At 36.7% G+C, this 17,405-nt stretch overlaps 1 protein-coding gene and 1 pseudogene across 1 annotated transcript in view; both read right to left on the bottom strand.

The window, feature by feature from the left end:
* The window catches only part of CWC27 (CWC27 spliceosome associated cyclophilin), a 177,958-nt gene that overhangs the window by 63,600 nt on the left and 96,953 nt on the right, over positions 1-17,405 (bottom strand). The window lies entirely within an intron of this gene.
* LOC109388046 (40S ribosomal protein S15a pseudogene) lies at positions 2,410-2,838 on the bottom strand (annotated as a pseudogene).

Raw genomic sequence — 17,405 nt, 5'->3', positions numbered from 1 at the left:
CGTGAGTGGCCAGCAGCCACTGTGAGAGGCCGTCCAGAAGCCGGCGACTGATGTGCCTTGCCCGGGAAGAACACAAGGATGGTGCCAACTTGGGCCAGTGAAGCAACGTCCTCCACAACTAGACTGAAGACCAAAACGACAGCAACTTGTCTGTTCCCCTTCCCCAATTTCCCAGCGCTGTTCCCATCCCCCCAATTCCCCAATAAAAATCTTAAAAAAAAATAAAAAAATCCCTGTCCATTTGATACTTCCATCCTTTTTGTTTCCAGCTATGTATTATTCCCAGACTCTTCTCAGAAGCCTTCTCCTGTTAGCCTCCTAACCATGGTTTCCTGACTCAGTTTAATGAGCAAATTTTCTTAGGATTTTCTTTTGTGAAGTGGCTATTGAAGGTTTTTGCCCATTTTTCTTTGGGTTATTTGTCTTTCTCATCAATTAATAATAGTTCTTTAGATATTCTGGTCATGCTGTAAATATCTTCTTTTCTGTGGTGTGCCTTTTTTACTCACTTCAAGGTATCGTTTGATGAACAGGTTTTTAATTTTAATATAGTAAATCTTAGCATACATTTCCTTTACAATTAGTTATTTTTGTGTCCTAATCCTTAAATCTCTATACCAATGGCATTCTCCTAAAATGTTTTCTAGAAGTTTTATTGCTATGTCTTTCATATTTAGATCTATAGTCTTTCTGGAGTTGATGTTTATGTATGGCGTGAGTTAGGGGTCAAATATTTTCCTGTCCTCAAATTAATAATCCAATAGTTCCAGCACCATCAGTGGAAAGACTCTCTTTTCCCACTGCTTTCCTACCTTTCTAGGCTCCCTATTTTATTTCATACATCTGCCAGTCATGGCACTACTCCCAAATATCGTAATTACTTAACTTTATAATAAGAAAGTATCTGATAGACGTAGAATTATCACCTTCTTTGTTCCTTTATGACTGTTTTTGCTACTTGAATTTCCCACACATTTTTAGAATCAGCTTATCAGGTTCTACAGAATCTGTCAGATTTTGATTAAAACTGTGTTTAAACTGCATTTGGGGGAAAATCGACATCTTTACAGTTCTGAATTATCCATTCTAAAATTGTGGTACATCTCTCCATTTCTTTAAATCATCTTTAATGTCATTCTGTAAGGTCTTGAAGTTTTCTGTGTCTTGAAAATCTATGTAATATTTGTTCCAAGGTATTTGACATCTTTATGCTAATGTAAATGGGATCTCTTTTTAAATTTCATTTTCTAAATCTCTGTTGCTTGTATATAAAAAATAGAATTGATTTTTGCATAATGAATTTATATCATTATCCTATATATTCACTTATTAATTTAAAAAATTTACCTGTAGATTCTTTTGGATCTTGTATGCATGTAATTGTACCCGAGAAAGAAAACAGTTCCTTTTTTCTAAACCTTTCAATTTCTTTTTTTTAAACCTTTTAATTTCTTATTCTTGCCTTATTACACCAGCTATGATCTCCAGTAAATCTTTATGAATGTATTAATGTTGAATAAAAGAGATTATAGTGTACATTCTTATCTTATGTCAGATTATCACTATTCTGTATAATATCTGCTGTATGTTTTTTAAGATACCCTTTATAACAGTACAGTTCTATTTCTAGTGTGCTAGAATGTTTTACTAAAATAATGAACACATATTGCATTTTATTAAATCTCTTTCTCCTATCAAAATAGTAAAATGATTTTTCTCTTGATTGTATTAATGTGGTAAATTATATTGGTTTTGAATGTTAATCCAAACTTGCATTCCTGGAATAAATCCAAATTTGTCAGGATGTATATGCATTAAAAATCTTGCCTCCTTTGATTAGTAGCATTTTGTTTAGAATTTAAGGAGGTTGGTCTATAATTTTATTTTCTTGCAGCATCTTTACTAGGTTTTCTTATTAATGCTACACTTGCTTCATAAACTGAAGAGTAAAGTGCTCTCTCTTTTTCTATTCTCTGGAAGAGCTTCTGTAAGATTTGTGTTGTTTGTGTAAGTCTTTAATTATGGATTTGATTTTTCTAAGAGTAACATTTAGAATCTTTCTTCTTCCTAGATTAGTCTTCGTAAGGTGCAATATTTCTTACTAGCATAAGTATTTTTTATAATATCATCTTAAAAGCATTTTAGTGTTGGAAGAATCTGTAATTATGTCCTGTTTAAAATCGTTGATGATTATTTACACCTCTCTTCTTATTCAATTTTATTAAGAGTTTATCAACGTGATTAGTCTTTTAAAAGAATTAGTGTTTGTCCTTGGCACCCCTATACTATTATGTATGTTTTCTAGTACACTAATGTCTGCTTTTATTTTTATTATTTCCTTCTTTCTTCTCTCTTTGCATTTAATTTACTGTTCTCTTTTCTAACCTTTTCTTTTTCCATTGAGGCATTTTATTTGGTGTATGAATTACATCCCTTGAAAAAGAATCCCAGGATTTTCCCTCCTGTGTGTTTTCGTCTTACTTGTTCGTGGTCCATGATACCCGCTGAGGTTGTCAGTACAATGAAACCAAACTGGCGGGACAGGAGCAGGTTGTTCGGTTGTTCTGCCACTTTTCTAGATCTCTGAGTTGCGCATCAAATCTGGGGTTGATGACTCCACATTTGTTTAACCTGCCCGCGAGAGTCACAACAATTTTCCCCGTTCTGTGATCATCAATGATTTCAAATTCGCCAATGTAACCGTGCTTCATTATTACAGTGAGAAACTGGACGATGACCTTGGAGCACGGCCTGATAAGAACCTGGCATTTGCTTCTCTTCTTGGCATTGTTGATGCTCTTGAGAGCATCGGCCAGGACGTTCATGCGCACCATTATGGCCTCATGGAAAGATTTCGGAGAGAGGACGGGCTCTTTTCTAACTTTTTGAAAGTGATACTCATTCAGTCTTGTCTTTGAATTTCAAGAACAAAGTAAGTTTATTTTAAAGACTGTTTCTGATCATTTCAATATCTAAATCCCTTTAGGACTGTTTCTATTTGTTGTTTCTGCTAAGTTTTACTCAACAGATTTTGTCTCTTTGTATATCTATGTTTTATTATATGCTAGATACAGCATTTGCTGAATTGTTTGTAAAAATGGGATGATGGTATTTTCCTCCACTGATGATTTACATTGGTTTCTGCCAGTGCCTGAAGTTACTAGCAATTCAGGATCACTTTAATCTAATTTCAGAGACTGATATGATTTGAAGCTATATACCTATACAGCTGTCCACTGCCAGTAACCTTTACTGACAAAGAAAAGGTTTTAGGCACCCAGACCCAAAGTGAGAGGTATTCACAAACATACCCTTTCCAGGGCCTGGACTCCATTCCCTTTTCCTCCTCCTTAAGAGGCTGCCAAAATCACTGTATTACCTTTCAGTCCTACCACTATGCCCTATGAATTCAGCAAATTTTCATAAGGGAAGAGTTGCCCCAAGCACTGAACCTCCCTTCCCCATTGATTCTTAGCCCTGAAATTTTTCTGTTTCTTGTTAGTTCTCAATGTCTTAAAGATTTCTAATGCTCTTTTTAGCACTGTGTAATTTGCTATAAAACCTATTGAGTTTTTAATGTCAACTATTAGCTTTTTCATTTCTATATATCCTCAATTTGTTTTAAAATCTGCTTGTTCTTTATATTTTTAAATTTATTGTTTCTTGAAGTATATATTTCATTTAGTGTCTGAAGAAAATCTGAAGAATTTGTGAGTCTGATTCTGTTGTCTGTTGTTTCTATTAGCTTTTTGTCAGGATGCCTGAAGTGTGTGTGTGTGTGTGTGTGTGTGTGTGTGTGTGTTTTCATTCAGGGCTACTTATTTTCTTTTGAACTTTCTTTGAGGACAGGGAATGAAAATAGGTTCTTCCTGAAAGAATTTATGTTTGCCTGTATTATATTTCTGGGGGCACTAAGGATCCAGGACCATTTCCAACTAAATTCTTGGCTGGAGAATTTTGAGGCCATGCAGGCAGGGTGAATTGGAACTTCAAACTGATGGGGAGGCTGCCCTGTGGCTATTGTTCCTAGAAAATGCTCTCGCCCAAAATACTCTGTGCCATGATTCAAGACAGGCACTTTTCCTTCTAGTCCTCTGATGGCAGTGAGGTGACTCTGGTTATTTCTAACTCTCCCTGCTATTAAGGATGAGGACCTTTGGGCCCCCAGCTAAATAGGATAGTCTTCTATTAGAACGTCCGTGCCTTGGAAGACCTTAGGTTTTACATTCCTTCTTGGTGAGACTTCAAAAAACAATGCTCCAGTTCAGCCAGCTTAGCAAATGTCATTAGAGTTAAAGCTAGACCTAGTGCTCCACTTGCATTCTTAGTTCATACCTTTAGTTACGCCCTGGCTTGAGTAATCCTTGTTTTTTTTGCAAGTTCATAGGAACATATGAGAAGATGTTTTCATATTTTGAAAGCCAACATTTTCAGTTGTTTACAGTGGGAGGATCTGGTTGAACTTCTAGTCTGCCATGTTGCCAGAAACTGATTTCTATAACATTTAAGTTTTTCTCATCCATTCCAAAATTACATATTTAGTCTTTGAAAAGGCACAACAAGTATGATAATAATGTGGTCTTTAAAGGGCTCTAAGTTTGTTGAGGGGGTTTTACAAACAATTATTCTCACCAAAGCCAAAGTGGATTTTAATAAATACCAGTTACAACTTTACAGGCTGTACCTACTCAAAGTTGGGTCAGACTAAAAGTTCTAGTTCTACTACTTTTCTGTGTGAGTCTGGATAAGTCCCTTAATTGGTTGGCCTGCAGTTTCCTATGCATATAATGAAGGGGTAGGGCTGGATCCTCCCTTCAGGACGAAAACTCTGTGATGATGGCACAGAAGCATGCATTGTAGACAGAGCACACTCAAGATCAGAGTTTCTGATGCTGAAGACATTTCTTAAAGTTAGCCTACGTTCACATTTGAAACATACTGCAGCATAATGTTTTAAATAAGCTTACATTCAAATGTGGCCATTTAAAAAAATAAATATAAACTACTTTTGTGCTTCAAAATAGATTCTTAATGATTTTTAATAGTTTGCCATCATCTTAGTTCTCAACACTTCATTATTCTCCTTGTTCTTTCTGGCATTTCAAATTGTTTAATGTAGCTATTAATATAATTTAGAGATTATCTGGTTTCTGCATGAAAAATTACTACTAATAAAGCTGCATCTATACCATTTGCCCGGAGTTTACGTGGAGAATTTTGAAAATACACCATTTAAAACTGTCAGCATATTGCATTAATTTAAAAAAAAATAATCAATCTAATACCATACAGATTAAATTGTCCAAAATGAATTTTAATGCAACACAGTCACAGGTTTACACTATAAAGGTGTGAAAAGAATATTTTTTTCAAATTTGATTAAGTGCTATAAGATGTTGAAGATACTCAGCACTCAAATGAATTAATGTTTGATGTCATTTTTGGCAAAGCCTCAGAAAACGTCACATAAAAGAAAAACATCATGAGATCTGGTCAAGAAGGCGCAGTAGGTAAAGACTGCTTACTTCCTCTCACAACCATATCAAAATTACAACTAAACTAAAGAACAACCATCATTGAGAACTGCCTGAAGTCCAGCTGAACTAAAGCTGTTCAACTAAGGACATACAGAAAAAGCCACCTGAAGACTGGTAGGAGGGGCAGAGACAGGATCAAGCTGGTGCCACAGCTCTGTGTCACCATTACAAATCAGGAGGGATATCGCGTCCCAGTCCCATACCAGGCTCCCAGCCCAGGGTTTCAATGCCAGAAAGAAAAGTCCACATAAATTCTGGTGGAAAAAGACAGCACAAATTGTGGCTGAGTGAGATGGAGGGTGGTTGCAGTCCCAAATGGTCCTCTTAAAGGACCCACACATGGATTTACTTGTTGATAGACTCACTCACTCTGAGCTCCAGTGTTGGGGCAGCAGCTTGAAAGGCACCAGATACATATGGCAAGGAAAGGAGTTGTCTGGCTTTTAGGGTGAGGGCTGGAGGGGCAGCTTTCTATTGGGCTGTAGGACCTGTTCAAAGCCATTATTTCATTGTTGAACCCTCCCCACTTCCCCCTGCGTGCAGACACAGGCGGCTGCCATACCTAAGTCTCTATCAACCTGGCTGACACCATTTCTTTGCCCTGATTTTCTGAGACCCTGCCTCACCCAACTTTTGGACCCACCCAAGCTGCTTCCAGTGGCTTTTCTGAATAAATGACTTGACTTGGCTCATGTTGTGGACTTTCCTAAAATCTCTCAAAGGTTCACAAAAGTCAAATAAGCAGTATCTGGCTTCAGTGTGTCCCATACCTCTGACTGGGCAGCACTAAGCTCTCACTAATGACAGCTGGCCTCAGATCACGGCTTGGCTTTTTGAGGAACCTCCAATCCCAGTGTGGGTGGCGGCCATCTGCAATTGCTTTGTGGCTCATGCCAGATGGCCCTGTGGAGCGCACAGGCTGTGGCTGAAACTGGCCTGCAATGGAGCCCCTCCCAGGAGGCCCTGGGGCTGGCAAGCCCGGTGGCCAGTTTTGGACCAGGCTGGAGCATCACCAGGCAACCTCCAGGGATGACAAATCCAAAGGGCACACTGGGTAGGAACCAGAGCCCTGCTAAAGTGAGTCCTGCTCTGTAGGAGCAGCCCCTGCACAGCAGCTCTTCCACAGTAACCATGGCCATTCCTTACAACCTATCAGCCCAAAGATCAATCCCTCCCATTGATGTGCAAACAGCAACCAAGGCTCAGCTACAACAGGAGGGTACACACAACCCACATAAGGGACACACCTGGAGTACTCGGCTCAGGTGACCAGAAAGACCATACCACTGGCCCCACAAGACATCTACAACATAAAGCCACTCTCCTAACACCAGGAGACATAGCAGCCCTGCTTAATACATAGAAACAAACACAGGGAGGCAGCCAAAATGGGGAGACAAAGAAACATGTCCCAAATAAAAGAACAGAACAAAGCTCCAGAAAAAGAACTAAACAAAATGGAGAGAGGCAATGCATCAGACAAAGAGTTCAAAACACTGGTTATAAGGATGCTCAATGATCTCAGGGAAAACTTCAACAAAGAGATAGGAAACATAAAAATGGTGATGGAAAACATAAAAAAGAACCAGTCAGAAATAAAGGATACAATAATTGAAATAAAGAATATGTTAAAGGGAATCAACAGTAGATTAGATGAATCAGAGGTTCGAATCAGTGATTTAGAAGATAAGGTAGCAGAATAAACCCAAAACAGAATAGCAAAAAGAATCCAAAAAAATGAGGATAGTTTAAGGGGCATCTGGGACAACATCAAGTGTACCAACATTCGCATCATAGGGGTACTAGAAGGAGGAGAGAGAGAGCAAGGAATTAAAAACCTATTTGAATAAATAATGATGAAAAACTTTCCTAACCTGGTAAAGGAAATAGACATACAAGCCCAGGAAGTTCAGAGAGTCCCAAACAAGATGAACCCAAAAAGGCCCACACTAAGACACATAATCATTATAATTAAAATGCCAAAGGATAAAGACAGAGCATCTTAAAAGCAGCAAGATAAAAGCAGTTCGTTACCTACAAGGGAGCTCCCATAAGACTGACAGCTGATTTCTCAACAGAAACTCTGCAGGCCAGAAGGGATTCGCAGGAAATATTCAAAGCGATGAAAAGTTAGGACCTATAACCAAGATTACTCTACCCAGCAAAGTTATCATTTAGAATCAAAGGACACATTGAGAGCATCCCAGACAAGAAAAATCTAAAGGAGTTCATCACCACCAAACCAGAATTATGAGGAATCTTAGAGGGACTTCTTTAAAAAAAAAAAAAAAAAAAAAGATGAAAAATACAAATAATAAAGTGGCAATAACTACAATATCTATTACTAATTACTTTCAATGTAAATGGATTAAATGCTCCAATCAAAAGACATAGGGTGGATGAGTGGATAAGAAAACAAGACCCTTACATATGTTGCTTACAAGAGACTAACTTCAGATTCAAAGACACACACAGACTGAAGGGAATGGGAAAAGAAATTTCATGAAAATGGAAAACAAACTAAAGCTGGGGCAAAAATACTTATACCAGACAAAATAGGTTTTAAAACAAAGGCTATAACAAGAGACAAAGAAGGATCCAATAATCCCACTTCTGGGTATTTATCTGAAGAAAACCAAAATGCTACTTCCAGGGGACATGTGTATCCATATGTTCACTGCAGTATTGTTTACAATGGCCAAGATGTGGAGGCAGCCTGAGTGTCTGCTGATGGGCGAGTGGACAAAGAGTAAGTGGTACATATGTACAATGGAAGATTCTTCAGCCATGGAAGGGAATGGGTTTTTGCCATCTGCAGTGGCATGGATGGACCTGGAGGGTATTGTGCTGAGTGGAGTGTCAGACAGAGAAAGACAGATGAAATGTGATTTCTCTTATATGTGGAATCTAAATAACAAAATAAACAGACAAACAAAACAGAAGCAGAGATACAGAGAACATTTTGATAGTTTGCCAGATGGGAGAGGGGGTTGGGGGTAGGTGAAAAAGGGGAAGGGATTAAGAAGTACAAATTGGTTGTTACATAGTAGTCATGGGATGTAAAGCATAGCAAAAATAGTCAATAATATGGTAATAACAATGTATAGTGTCAGATGGATACTAGACTAATCAAGGGGATCACTTCTTAAATTATATAAATGTCTTATATAAATGTCTAACTGCTATGCTGTATATCTGAAATTAATACAAAATAATATTGAATGTCAACTGTAATTGAAAAATTTTAAAAAGGGGGAAAAGATGAAGGGGAATAGAAGGTCCAGGTTTCCAGGTATAAAACCAGTAAGTCCTGGGGATGTAATGTACAGCACAGGGCGTATAGTCAATAATACTGTGATATTGAGGTACGGTGTCAGATGGTGGCTGAACTTTATGGTGATCACTTCTGTAGGTCTATAAATGCTGAATAACTATTGTGTATATCTGAAACTAATATAATACTGTATGTTAACTATATTTTAATAAAAATCTTAAAAAAAAAAGAAAAACATCATACTCAAAATAAAGTCTTGATGGTAGCCTGTAATAGTTAACAACTCTATTCCCAAGTGGGAATGCTGGTTATAATGAAACTTTTAATGACAATATTAGTCCCTCTGCCTTGAGACAATCGAAAATACCAAAAGAAAATAAAAACCAACATAGCACTCACACACACAGCCCTCACCTCTTTTACTTTTTAAAGTAGACACATTTGTAATTACTTCAATTCAGGCTCCAAATGTCTAATGTAATCTATAATGTTTCCTTGCAGATTTATCAGTGGCCACTTAAGAAATGAAAAGGTGACATGCTACCAGGCAATGTCAGTCAGTTTTGTTGTTGTTTTGTTTTAATCTATAAGAGGTATAAATAATTCCCATCAGCAATGGAGATGAAGTCCCTGGGTGTCAGTGCTCTCAACATGTTCTAAACCCTAGAGCTGAAAACGGTGGGAATTTTTCATCTCTGAACTACATTTACACAGTTTTTACAAATCTATTGTCTTCGATACCTTACTCTGTCTGATATGAAAGAATTAAGAGGAAGAAATATCCCTAAAAGCAAGTAGTCCATTTAAGAGTTGTCAATGTCACTTGAAAAGTTTTTTAAAAATCATATTCCAAACAAGATGACAATAAAATATTACAGAAAATAATGTGCATGTGTATTTCTGGCATGAAGATTAAAAAGTCCAAAAAAATAAATATCACAAAGTAAACTATGGTTCTTTGGCAGAAAGATATGGGGTGATCTATCTTTTCATCTATATGCTTTTCTACATTTCTGATATTTTTACAAAGGACATATGTTATTTTTATAATTGGAATAATACAGCTTTTTTGATAAACAGACAGTTACGACCAAAGATTAATCCTTACCTGTATCAATTAGTAAACCTATTTTTATTGGGTTAGGAAGAGCACTGATATTAATCACAGAAAGACAAATTGCAGTTATGACAAACATAGCTAAAGGCTCTTGTCAAATTTCCTACACTGGAATTACATCAATCAGCAGGTAGAAAAAAATGCTTATTTACAAACTATATAAAGACAGTGACGGGCTGCAAAGGGATACCCCTAACACACTGGTTTTTAAAAGGAAAAATAGATGAGTCCTAAGTTACTATTAGGAAGTCTACAAGATGGTACAGAATTCAAGACATATAAAATATATGAATTCATTAAGATTTTATTTTTCATTGCACATAAAATTAAATATGCCCATAATGTATCGTTCTAAAATCAAGTCCAACAAGGTTTGCTCTTGATGGCTAGTGAGAATGTTTGAGATGGACTGTCCAAAAAAGAACAAAGTGCTTCATGGACTCTCAAATTAAGATGGTCATGCCTTATTCAACTTCCTAAAAGATTAAATTCTTCGTCTAATGGTTCACTGTATGTACATATTTACACTTGCTGTATACCTTTAAAAGTCTTTACTATTTAAAAAATTTATCATTGAAAGACATATTGTTAAAAATATAGCAGGCTTTCTGGCATATGAAGGTAGTAACATGTATTCAATAAAATTTTACTTGTGAGTCTGATGTCCTGACTACAGAGGGAAGCTTCATTTTTCCAGGACTTCCAGGGAATGAGGTGTTCCACACACTTGAATATTTCAGAGAAGAGAATCTTATCTTTAATTGATTAAAATGATTAAAAAATATATATTTTTTTTACCAATTAGGATAGAGTCATTGCCCATTCTGACTTATTAAACAATAATAATATAGTCTAAACTTTTCTTAATGAATCAGGGTCATTATAATGAGCATCTGACATGTTCCCTCAGAATATAATAAAGTATCATCTACAGAAAATGTATCTCTGATATTCCACTCCTTTATTCTTGTGTTTCCTTACTTGACGTCAGGCAGTCACCCACCTCTTGCTGCTGCCAGAACAGACGTCTTTAGCTGGGCCTTTCTCTTTCTTGTTTTTATTTTAAATTTTTTATCCCAATAAAATATTAGGCTAAAGAGCCACAGGCCAGCTCCTGCCCTTGCTTTTTTTTTTTGCTTGTTTATTTATTTTTTAATTCTTGAGATATACTTTATATATATGTTATATTCATAAATTTTATGAATTTTCCCTTTTAAAGGGTATTCTCCCTCACTTTTATTATTCTCTTATCTGTTTTAAACTTAGAACCAGATAATGAATTTGTTAGCACCATGCCCAAAGTGTTACAATGGCTTGGCCTAAGAGGCTTTCTATGAGTCAAGAGAATACACACTTTCACTTTTCCATGTAAATAACACCAAAAGTTTACAGTAAAAGTTAGCTTAAAAGTAGACTATGGGAGAAATAGGTCTGATACTTCTGGCCTCCAAGAAAAAAATGATGATTGAAGAATACCTGAAGAAATGGAACTGTTTTGGAAAAAAGGGTTTTTGCTTACTTTGCTCAAAGAGAGAAATTAATTCTATCGTATGTGGTATCAGGCACAACACAGAGCTAACATTCCAAAAGGGTTTCTGTTTCTTATAAAAACCAAGATTAAACTAGTTTAACATTATATGTTAGATAGATGAAAAGTAGTCAAAAACTCTACACTTTCACAACCTATCAAGCCTGAGGGGCCCTAGTTTGACTTAATCCAGCATTAAAAAGATAGTTAGAAGAAACCTGAAATTGTCTAGTGCAATTTGAGAAGTACTAAGCACCTCAGGGATGTGTTTCATGAAGAGGCTTTAGAATTTTTTCTTGATTTACAAGCTCAGATTGCCTTTCCTCCTCTAACTTCTGGCACTAACCATAGAGCAGGTATTGTGCGCTTAGAACTTTGAAAAGAGTATCTGACACCTTATCTCCCTAAAGCTGATTAGAGAATATGTCCAAACCTGTATCTTTATGTGACTATGTTCAGTTTAGTGCTAGTTTTGAGATGATGAAACAAAGACCTGTAAAAGACAGGCATATAATTTAATAAAAAGGATTATATGGTTTATTAAAGAACTTGACAGAACCAACACAAGAAACCAACTCTATCTCCAATTAACTATCAATCTTATTCAAAATTTATTACCCCCCACAAAAATCCTATACACAGACCTGGAAGATTTACAGTGGGACTAAAAAGACTCTTAGGCTGTAATCAGGATTGTCCTACAGTATATCTCTTTGACATTGTTGATATCAAAAGTAAAATACCACATTTATTGTTTAAGTTGAGGTGTTAGAGCCTACTGCAAAGTCTGTATTCAACTAAGAAATGTAACTCTTTTGAATTTTAGAGTCAAATTTCATGTTTCTATAAAAAAATCTAATTATACAACTATCACAATGGCTTTATTCCTTGACAGCCTATTTCTTTCATTCACTGAAACCTCCTTTTATACATTATCTGAAGCCTTTAAAAGTAATAGATGGCAAACATTATGAGGTTATATTTAGGTAATTCTTTTTTTTCTTATATTGAGGTATAATTATATCCACTAACTGACAATATCCTTGTGATATAAGGAATATCAGATCTTGAGTTTAATGGGAAGATTGAAGAGAAAATGGTCCCATATACATATACTCATGCATTTTTACTACATAGAAGTAAACGTGGGAGTGATATCAGCATTGTGGCTGAGTGAGACACTCTCTTTGTCTCTCCCCTACGATCCACAACTAGTGGGACATCTATAACTCATCAAAGATTCTTCTGCTCAACACACTAGAATGTCTGAGAGATCCATACATCTGTATATCTTAAGCTGGATGGATTAAAATGCATAGGGGAGGAGGAACTAGGGGAATGGGAAGGACACTGCCTTGGTTCCTCGGCAGTGGTGGTTGAGCCTGCAGCTCTAGCATGCACTATAGCAGCAGCAGAGACAAGGCTCGCAACTCTGCCCACCACCCCCACTACTATCCTAGAAAAGGAAAAGGACAGCAGCAGCAGCGCCCATGACCCTAGCTCCTTCCCCTAGCTGCAGAGGTGCTACAACACCAGAGAGCCCAGTAGCAGAAGCAGAAAAAGTACATGATACTACTGCGTCCTGGCAACAGCAGCGCCAGCAGCCATAGGGAATGGGGCAGCAGCAGCTGTGATGCATATAACCTGCCATGATACATATAACCTGGGTTCTCCCAACCCTCTGTCGTCTGCTGTAGCACCCATCACAGCAAAGTTGCCCAAGATCCAGACAACCCCAGATGCAGCAGGGGCACACACCATCCCTGTAGCCCTGGTGGCAACACCTGAGACCATGGCAAAACCCATGTCTATGGTGACACTGCCAGCAGCAAGGTACCAGCGACCCCGAAGGCACTAATAGCACTGAGGATGGCACCTATGACACTACTGGCAGAGGTGGTAGAAGGTGGAAAGTGCTGGCTCTCAAATATAACTGAGTCAGCTCAGGTAAGAGAAACCAAAAGCTTGTGCTATAGCAAGTACCACCTATGGCGGGTGGAGGGAAAAAAGACATCTAATTACCAACTCGCTGAACTGCTAAAGTTCGAACAAAACTGCACCTAAATAAGAAAAGCGTTCCTACTTCAAATGCACCGGCAGAGTAATAACCCATCAAGCACTATGAAAAATCACAATAACAGGGCATCACAAAAAGAAAGTGACAATTCTCCAGAAACCAAACTCACAATCACAGAAGATTGTGATCTAAATAATAAAGAATTCAAAACAGTTGTCAGGAAGAAACTCAACAAAATACAATAAAACTCAGAAAGGCAATTCAATGAGTTCAGGAATAAAATTAATGAACAGCCAGAGTACTTTACCAAAGAGAATGAAACCCTAAAAAAGAACCAAACTGAAATTTGGGAGCTGAAGAACTCAACAAATGAGCTGAAGAAAGCATTTGAAAGCACTGGAAACAGAGCAGACCACATGGAAGAGAGAATTAGTGAAAATATGAAGATAGAAATCTAGAAATGACTCAGGTGAAAGAGGAAAGAGAAGTAAAAATTTTTTTAAAATAGAAGAACTCTACGAGAACTATCTGCCTCCATTAGAAAGGGAAACATAAGGATAATGGGTATTCCAGGAGGAGAAGAGAGGGCAAAGGGAACAGACAGCCTATTTAAAGAAACAGTAGATGAGAACTTCAAGAAAACTGGGGAAGGGGCTGGACATGCACGTACAAGAACCTAAGAGAACATTTAGTTATTTCAAAGCATAAAGACCATCTCCAAGACACACTGCATTATAATGACAAAGGGGACAATACACTGAGAAAACATAACATTCATTAATACATATGCACCCATTTTAGGAGCACCAATATATATAAAGCAATTATTAACAGACCAAAAGAGAGAACTTGAAAGCAAATCAATAACAGTAGGAGACTTTAACACCCCAATGAATAGATCATCCAAACAAAAAGTCAACAAGGAAACAGTGACCTTAAATAACACATTAGATGACATGGAATTAATAGATATATACATAGTATTCCATCCAAAAGCAACAGAATGTATATTCTTCTCAAATGCACATGGAACATTCTCAAGGACAGACCAATGTTGGGACATGAAACAAGTCTCAATAAATTAGAAAGACTGAAATTATATCAAACATCTTTTCCAACCACAATAGTATAAAACTAGATATCAACTATAAGAAAGCTGAAAAAGATCACATATATGTGGAGATTAAATAACACGGTACTGAACAACTATTAGATCAACAAAGAAACAAAGAAGAAATTTAAAAATACATGGAGACAAATGAAATTAAAACCTGACAAACCAAAATCTTTGGGATCCAGCAAAAGCATTACAAAGAGGGAAGTTTATAGCAATACAGGCCTACCTTAAGAAGTAAGAAAAGTCTGAAATAAACACTCTAACCTTATACCTTAAGGAACTAGGAAAAGAACAAATAAAGCCCAAAGTCAGTAGAAGGAAGAGAATAATAAAAATCAGAGCAGAACTAAATGAAACAGAGATTAAAAAGACAATAGAAAAAACGAATGAAAGGAAGATCTGGTTCTTTGAAAACATAAACAAAGTGGACAAACAGTTACTAGATTCACTAAGAAAAAAGAAAAAAAAAGTCAAATAAATAAAATCAGAAATGAAGAAGGTATAGCACATACCACAGCAATACAAATGATCATAAGAGAATACCATGAAAGGCTAGATGCTACCAAATGGGAAAATCTAGATGAAATAGATAAAACCTTAGAATTATACAACCTTCCTAGACTGAATCATGAAGAAATAGAAAATCTGAATATATCTATCACTAGATAGATAAGTGCAATCGAAAACCTCCCAAAAGACAAAAGTCCAGGACCAGATGGCTTCACTAGTGAATTGTATGAAATATTCAAAGAAGATTTAATACCTATTCTCAAAATATTCCAAAAAACTGAAAAGGAGGGAAAACTTTCGAACTCATTTTATGAAGTGAACATTACCTTGATACCAAAACCAGACAAGAATGAACCACACACACACACACACACACACACACACACACACACACACACACACACACACACCACACACAAGTATAGGCCAATATCTCTGATGACCATAGATGCAAAAATCCTCAACAAAATATTAACTGAATACAATACATTAGAAGAATCATACACCATGATCAAGTGGGATTTATTCCTGAAATACAAAGATCATTCAATAGCTGCAAATCAATCAATAGAATACATCACATTTAAAAAAATGAAGGTTAAGGGCCGGCAGAGTGGCGCGTTGGTTAAGAGCTGGTTTGGGACGCCAGAGGGCCCTGGTTTGGATCCCACATATGAGGGCCAGTGACACTGTCCTCTACAGCTAAGATGCTGAACAACAGCTCGACCTGGGGCTGGGCTGCCCTGAGTCACCGGCAACGGCGTAGGGGCTGCAGCCCCTGCTGCAGCGGGTTGCCATGGGCTACTGTGTGTAGCCAGCAGCCAGCATGAGTGGCCAGCAGCCACTGTGAGCAGCCGTCCAGAAGCCAGCGACTGATCTGCCTCTTCCGGGAAGAGCACAATGATGGTGCCAGCTTGGGCCAGTGAAGCAACATCCTCCACAACTAGACAGAAGAACAAAAGGACAGCAACTTGTCTGTTCCCATTCCCCCAATTCCCCAATAAAAATCTTAAAAAAAAATTTTTTTTAAATGAAGGTTAAAAATCATATGATCACCTCAATAGATACAGAAAAAGCATTTGACAAGATTCAACATCCATTTATGATAAAAGCTCTCAATGAAACGAACATAGGAAGAAAGTTCCTCAACATAATAAGGCCACATATGACAAACTGACAGCTAACATCACACTCAACAGTGGAAAAACTGAAAGCTTTTCCTTTAAGATCAAGACCAAGACAAAGATGCCTACCACTTCTATTCAACATAGCTTTGGAAATCCTAGCCAGAAAAATTAGGCAAGAAAAAGAAATAAATGGTATCCAAATTGGAAAGGAAAAAGTAAAACTCACTATTTGTGAATGACATGATTTTGTATATAGAAGACTATAAAGACTTCACCAAAAAACTAATAGAAATAACAAACAAATGTAATAAAGTTGCAGGGTGCAAAATCAATATACAAAAACCTTTTGCATTTGTATATGCTAACAATGAACTATCAGAAATGACAATTCCATTTACAATCACAACATAAATAATAAAGTACCTAGGAATAAATTTAATCAAGATGCTGAAACACCTGTATATTGAACTATAAGACATTGCTGAAAGAAATTGAAGAGGACACAAAGAAATGGAAAGATATTCAATGTTCATGGATTGGAAGAATTAAAATTATTAAAATGTCCATATTATCCAAATCAATCTACACAGTCAATGCAATCCCTATTAAAATCCCAATGTCATTTTTCAAAGAAATAGAACAAAAAAATTATAAAACTAGTATGAAACCACAAAAGACTCCAAATAACCAAAGCAATTTTGAGAAAAAGAACAAAGCCAGAGGCATTACCTTCCCTGATTTTAAACTATATTACAAAGCTATAGTAATTAAAATAGTATGATATTGGCAGAAAAACAGACATACAGACCAATGGAACACATTGACAGACCAGAAATAAACCCATACATACATATAAGTAGACAACTAATTCACAACAAAGGAGCCAAGAATATACAGTGAAGAAAGGAAAGTGTCTTCAACAAATGGTGCTGGGAAAACTGCACAGTCACATGCAAAAGAATGAAAATAGACCACTACCTTATACCATACACAAAAATTAACTCAAAATGGATTAAAGACTTGAATGTAAGACCTGAAACCATGAAATACATAGAACAAAACTAAGCTCCTAGACATCCATCTTAGCAATGTTTTTGGATTTGATGCCACTGACAATATAAACAAAACAAAAATAAACAAATGGGACTACATCAAACTAAAATGCTTCTGCACAGCAA

Source organism: Hipposideros armiger, unplaced genomic scaffold (genome assembly GCF_001890085.2).
Source record: "Hipposideros armiger isolate ML-2016 unplaced genomic scaffold, ASM189008v1 scaffold_179, whole genome shotgun sequence".
Taxonomy (NCBI): domain Eukaryota; kingdom Metazoa; phylum Chordata; class Mammalia; order Chiroptera; family Hipposideridae; genus Hipposideros; species Hipposideros armiger.
Note: the sequence above shows the minus strand (reverse complement) of the source record. Positions and strands in the feature narration are given on the sequence as shown.